The sequence below is a fragment of the Camelina sativa genome, chromosome 12, assembly GCF_000633955.1.
Source record: "Camelina sativa cultivar DH55 chromosome 12, Cs, whole genome shotgun sequence".
Taxonomy (NCBI): domain Eukaryota; kingdom Viridiplantae; phylum Streptophyta; class Magnoliopsida; order Brassicales; family Brassicaceae; genus Camelina; species Camelina sativa.
Window position 1 is genome coordinate 31,460,935 of NC_025696.1, and position 7,104 is coordinate 31,468,038.

The 7,104-nt window shown below is 43.2% G+C and overlaps 1 pseudogene; it reads right to left on the bottom strand.

The window, feature by feature from the left end:
- Nucleotides 5,700-6,840, bottom strand: LOC104734052 (annotated as a pseudogene).

Genomic DNA, 7,104 nt, shown 5'->3' on the forward strand with positions numbered 1-7,104 from the left:
CATATCTACGTGAATATAGGAAACATAAGATTGACACATATCCTAATACCCCCCTCACGTTGGTGGAACGAAATCCCGGACACCCAACGTGGACAACAATGTTTGAAAACTAGGCGCAGGCAACGACTTAGTAAGAAGATCAGCAACTTGTTCCTTTGTTGAAATGTGAATAGTGGTAATCAACTTATCATGAACGGCATCACGAACTTGATGGCAATCCCTCTCTATATGCTTTGTTTTTTCGTGAAAAACAGGGTTAGCAGCTATGTGTATGGCCGCTTGACTGTCACAGTAGAATGGAATCGGTTGAGAATGAGCCACCCCGAGGTCCTCCATTAAACCCTTTAACCACTTGACCTCTTTAAGAGTGTAAGCCATCGCCCTGTACTCTGCCTCTGCCGACGAACTCGACACCGTATCTTGTTTCTTTGTACGCCAAGAAATGGGCGAGTCTCCCAAATAAATAACATATGCAGAGAGTGACCGACGAGTGCGAGGACAAGCAGAGTGATCGGCGTCACAATAAGCAGTGAGTGTGAGTGAACTATCGGACCAAAGGAATATGCCTTGAGAAGGGGAGCTTTTGAGATAACACACGAGGCGGACAGCAGCGTGCCAATGTGCAACGAGGGGAGACTTCATGAACTGCGAAAGAATATGCACTGCATAACTCAAATCCGGGCGAGTGACGGTTAAGTAGATAAAACGACCTACTAAGCGGAGATATCGATCCGGATTGGCGTAGAGAGGACCCTACACTGATCCAAGCTTATGATTGAGCTCCATAGGATTCGAAACCGGCTTAGCTCCCAACATACCTGTCTCATGAATAATGTCCAAGGCATATTTTCGTTGAGATAAACAGAATCCGTCTTTGCCACGCGAAACCTCAAGTCCCAAAAAATATTTCAGCTTTCCAAGATCCTTCATGTGAAAGCGATTGCTGAGCTGCACTTTGAACTTGTTAAGAACCTCCAAATTATTCCCAACAATGACAAAGTCATCAACATAAACAAGAATATGCAAAATAGAATCCCCGCAAATCAAAGTGAACAAGGAATAATCCTGGCAACTCTGTTTGAAGCCAAACGCACGAAGTGCTGTCGAGAGCTTGGAGAACCAACAGCGGAGTGACTGTTTAAGAGCATACAACGACTTACGAAGGCGACACACCTTATTTTGATCACTCGACTTGAAACCCGGTGGAATCTTCATATAAACCTCTTCGTCAAGATCCCCATGCAGAAACGCATTATGGACATCCATTTGGTGAACCTCCCAATTCTTAACAGCAGCAACACCAAGAAGAGATCGAACGGTAGTCATTTTTGCAACCGGTGCAAAGGTTTCCTTGTAATCGACTCCCTCTTTCTGTGTATTACCCATGGCCACAAGACGAGCATTATGGCGTTCAAGGGAGCCATCAGAGTTAAACTGCAGTTTGTACATCCACTTGCTGTTGATGGCCTTCTTACCCGGAGGGAGATCGGTAACATCCCACGTATGGTTAGCCTCAAAAGCCCTCTATCTCTTTGCGCATAGCGTCACACCACTCTTTGATGAGAACCGCTTCTTTAAAATGTCGAGGTTCGTTGCTGTCTAAAATAGCGGCCATGAAAGCAATATGATTTGCAGAGAACCCTTCATTAGACAAATAATTCGAGATTGGATAAAGGATCTTACCAGAAACCGTAGAGGAGGACAGTGATTCAGGAGAACTAGGAGTGAGAACGTGAGAGGAGTGTACAGGGGGACGACGAAATCCTTAAGCAAAATAGACGGGAACTTCTTGCGTTGTCCTTTGCCCAAAAGTTCTGGTAAACCAGGTGTAGATGGTGACACAGCATCCGACTGTTCCAGAACAGGAGAAGGAACCAAAGACGACAAAGGCGAAGAGGGAGAACTCTCCATGATTGGGGAAGTTGTCAAAGTATCGGGTACCAACAAGGATGGTGATATGGGCGGAGGTGACACAGCAGGGGAATCCTCTTGTAGAGAGATGGGCTGCGTAACAGGTTGAACCAACAAGGGTGGTGACAGCCAGTCATCATCAAACACGACGGGAAGAGATGGAGTAGGAGAGGGCAGAGACGACGGTTGATGGAGAAATGGAAAGATTTCCTCTTGAAACCGGAAGTCGCGGCTAACAAAAAATTTCTTAGTATCAAGATCATATAAATGCCATCCCTTCTTACCGTACGGGTACCCAACAAAGACACATTTCCGACTGCGAGGTCCAAACTTGTCCTTATCCCTGGATCGAAGATGGGCGTAGCACAAACAACCAAAAGTGCAAATCATATCATAGGATGGACGATGACCAAATAAGATTTCATAAGGAGTCTTGTTCTGTAACAGTGAAGACGGAGTGCGGTTTATAAGATGAGTTGCGGTGAGAATGCTTTCTCCCCAAAACATAACCGGCATATGACTTTGGAAGAGACAGGCTCTAGCAACGTTGAGAATATGCCGGTGTTTGCGTTCCACCCGTCCATTCTGTTGAGGGGTATCAACGCATGATGTTTGATGAAGGATGCCATGTTCTTGAAAATATGAGGAAAGACACATAAACTCAGTGCCGTTGTCAGTGCGAAAAGACATGACCGGTTTTCCAAACTGACGTTCGGACATAGCACAAAAATTTCGAATCAGTTATGACACTTCCGATTTAGCAAACATGAGGTATGTCCAAACCGCATGGGAGTGATCATCAACCAACGTAAGAAAATACGTAGCACCAGTTGTAGAAGGGGTACGATAGGGACCCCAAGCATCACAATGAACAAGAGAAAAACAATCCGTAGCTTTATTATTACTCTCATGAAAACATCGCGAGTTTGTTTAGAGCGCAAACAAATGTCACAACTTTTTAAATCCTCAAAGTTCCTAGAAGAATCAACACACTCGCTTAAAGAAACTAAAACACCAGGGGAAGGATGACCGAGACGACGATGCTACAAACCACTAGAAGCCTTAGGAGATGCAGATGCCTTGTAAGACCGTGCAGCTAACACTCCCGTAAAATAGTAAACTCCCTCACGTTCTTCACCCGTTCCAATCAAAGTCCTCGAAAAATGGTCCTGTAAGAAACAAAGAGTATCAGTAAAAATTCCAATGGATCCGGTTTGTTTGAGAAGTTTCGAAACTGAGATCAAGGTGCAGTTGAAATCAGGAACAAATAAAACATTGGTGAGGAGATAGGCAGAACTCAAGGGAAGCGAGCCGCATTTGGTAGCCCGTGAAGGACTACCATCGGGTTTAGTAACAAGTGAGGGGATAATGTCAAAGACATCCACCAAAATCGAAAGATCACCCGTCATGTGATGAGAGGCGCCTGTATCTAAGACAACATCAGACAAATGAGTTTTACCCGACAATTTTTCTGAAGACGTGTTGGAACGTTGAGCTGAAGCAGGTTGATGAGTTGTGTTATCTGATTGTTGCCAGTCTCAGACGATGCAACGCGAGCATTGTTAGCTCGACCTCAACCCCGACCAATGCCCCTTGTTGGGTGACCTCCTCGCTAAACCGACCGATTAGAGTTGTCTCTGGTGTCGGGTCTAGTACCACCTTTATTATCGAAATACCAATCCGGGAAGCCACGCAGCTGAAAGCATTCAGAAGCTTCATGACCTTGATGTCGACAGTGTGTACACGATAATGAGGAGCGATCACAAAAACGTGGACCAGAAACAGCAGCAGCATGAACAGGAACCTCTGTTTTGGCGGTGAAACCGATCGCCTCTGTTTTGACAGTCTCCTTGGAACGAGCAACATTAAGGTTTTGTTCCTCCCGAATAACCCTGGAGTAGACTTGAGTAAGCAGAGGCTTGGGGTCTTCTCCAGTAATGGTGGAGCGAATGTTGCTGAAACGCGGAAGATCCAAACCAAAAAGAAACTGATGAATACGGTCATCTTTACGGTCTTTAGCGATACCCGGAGCAGCAGCACACGTACAATCACAACCAGTTTTGTAGTTTTGTAGCTCCTCCCATAACTTCGACAAACGACCATAGTAGTCCAAAACAGACTGGCCGTTTTGTTTACACTCAGCAAATTCGTCTTTGAGAACTTGCTTACGAACACCGTTGCTGACTGAGAACCGAGAGCGAAGACTCTCCCACAACGTTGAAGCATCGGCAATGAAGGAGACCGTGGATCGAAGCTTAGGATCAATAGAAGTTCGAATCCACCCCACAATCATAGAGTTCGCAGCATGCCACAAGCTCAAATCAGGTTCAGCAGTAGGTTTTAGAATAGTACCATCAATAAACCCCAGCTTATGTTTTGCTTGCAGTGAGTTGCGTAACTCGGTGGCCCATTCAGAGTAATTGTCTTCCTGGAGAATAACATAAGAGATCAAAGCTCCTGGATTGTCAGAAGAACTCAGAGTATACGGAGATGGTGATGAGGCAACAACGATCTGTATTTGTGGAGGAGCCGCCATAGTAGAGTTGCAGAGAAGATCGGTTGAAACAGAGAGATTTGCGGCTACGGCGGTTGGAAAAGAACAACGGCGGTAGCGGCTGTGATAGAATTATACGATGACGGCGGTTGTTTAAGAACAACGGCGGTGTTGGAAAGAAAATTAGGTCAGAGGATTTTAGTGCTCTAATACCATGTAATGCTCATATACGAAAGTAATGTGTTGTTGTATTCATAATGTTAACAGAGTATTTATACAGAGTTGCCTAGCTAGAAGATAACACCATATCTACGTGAATATAGGAAATATAAGATTGACACATATCCTAATAATATGCTTCTATTTTGACGGTTTATATACCAAATCCGGCATATCGGTTATAATCAGAACTTGGTCAATGATCTGGGAGCAGCTAAGCTCAAAATATCTCAATTAGGTAATAAAGTTATGCTCTCCTTCTCAATTACTAATTTTATATTGATTTGTTTGCTGGGAATGGATAGGCTCTGATCTCGTATAGAAGTTGTTCTTGAGGCATCCATACAGAAGGTGGATGTTTAGACCCTTTACTTGAAAGAGCGTGAGAAGTTGATCCAAGATGCTGAAATTCAGATCCAAAGTTTGCATTCTGCTTCATTCAGTTATGAGATTCGTTTGGTTCTTTAAAGAAAATGTATTAGCTATAAGGGCATCAGAGAGTTCCTCTAATGATGAGGGAATGAATGTTTAGGACACTCATTAGATCAACGGTTCTGGTCATGAGGCTATTGAGCTTTATCAACGTAGTTGTAGTTGTAGCTTCCACTTTTGTCTATTAACACCTGCCACACCTTTGATAAAAGAGGTTTAAGTGTTGTTGATAAAAAACTTCTCTGAGTGTATGTTAAGTACTCTTTTTTGATGATTGAGGTTGTTCTTAGGTTTCCTTGAATTCATGATGACGTTCATAAAATTTAGGAAGAAATCTTTGAATTTCATGAAATATTTCTTGAATTTCAGGATGACATTCATAACATTTAGGAAGAATTCCTTGATTTTCAGGAAAGATTTCTTTAATTTCAGGATGACAATCATAAAATGTTTGGAATTCAGGATGAACTGATCAGAAAGACTTTCATAAAATGAAGACCTTCATAAAAGTGTAACCAGTAAGCCAAGTTGTTCATTTGTAGAAAGTATGACAATAAACATTAATATAGGTTAGACACTAAGTTGGATGCAAACAAAATTATTTAGGAAGAACTGAATGATGTTTAGGAAGGATCTTTATAATTCATGATGACTTTCCTAAAACAAAAAAATAGGCATGGGCATGATTGCGTAGCCAAAATTGATGATGGTGGCTCTCAATAGTTGGGATTGTATCCAACAATCTTCTGGCAAAGTGAGCAGCAGTAGCCATGTTCTTTGACTTGTAGCAGACGGTCATTTCACTAAAGTACGCAAGCCGTAGGTGAGGCGTTTGGAGTTTACAGTGAGTGAAGTAAGCATAAAGCTCTTGCTGCCTCACCGGATCATCTTTCATCTCTCTCCTCTTGAGCTCCATTTGAAGACCTAGGGCATATTCTTTTACAATGATGACCAGTTCCTTAACTTCGTCGACTTCTCTTCTTGACTCGACTACCACCAATGGGATGGTTTGGAGAATAGAGAGGAAGACACGGAGAGCCTCAGTTAATTTCCCAGCTGTTGTGAACCTGTAACCGGTATTAAATTTCTCTTGTAGCTGAGAGAATTCAAAAAAAAGAACTGGCGGGCCACATACGTTAGGACTGGAAGACTCACTCCATCCACGCTCAATGGAAAGAGGAACCACAAGAGATGAAGAAAAACCACGCAAGTAGTTATGGCTCCCAATGAAAAGATAAAAAAACATCGATTTTAAAGGCGCAAAGTTCTTAAGCCAAGCTGTTTGTGGAGCAAACGCATTGCAGTGTCGAAGCTTCCTGTTGCAGCCTGCTCACCACGAAGGGACGAGTTCTGGCTCCAAATTAGGTGTCACAAAAATTGATGAACGGGCGTTAGCAAAGGCTTTAGGAGTGTCAAGCTCTGGTGGAAACTCCAAGTCTTCAAGTCTCCCCCATCCACCTTCCTTGTTGTCTTCGTCCGCTGCTTCTTCACCATCCAATATGGCTTCGATGTCGCTGTTTTCAATTCCATCAACATCGACCATGTCAAGTCCCTCACCCCAATCTCCTTCAACATCATCTTATTCTTCATCAACAGCCCCTCCTCTGTTTGCACTCTCAAACCCTCCTCTTCACCTTAATCCACAAATCACATACATCCTAACAAGATTACTCATCACAAATTCATCACAGCTCAACCAAAGCTTCAAAGCAAACCCATGAATCTGCTTACCTGTTGAATCTTCCTTGTTTTCGCACAAGCCTTAAGCACAACTTTGTCTTCATCACTCTCACTAAAACCTGTTGAATACGCCAGACTGTTTGATGGTATGTACAGTTTCACTGTAGCGGCGAAGCTCACCCTTGCTGAGTCAGTTTTCGTGACTGTGGAGATGGGGATTCACGAGGGTGAAACGATGGTTGTGGTGGATTCGTCGTCTGCAAAAATTAATCTGAAAAATCTGGTTGATATCAATTGTTGAAGAAGAAGAAGATTTGAGATTGGAATTGAAGATCCGAGATCAAAAGCTTCACCGAAATCAAAGTGGT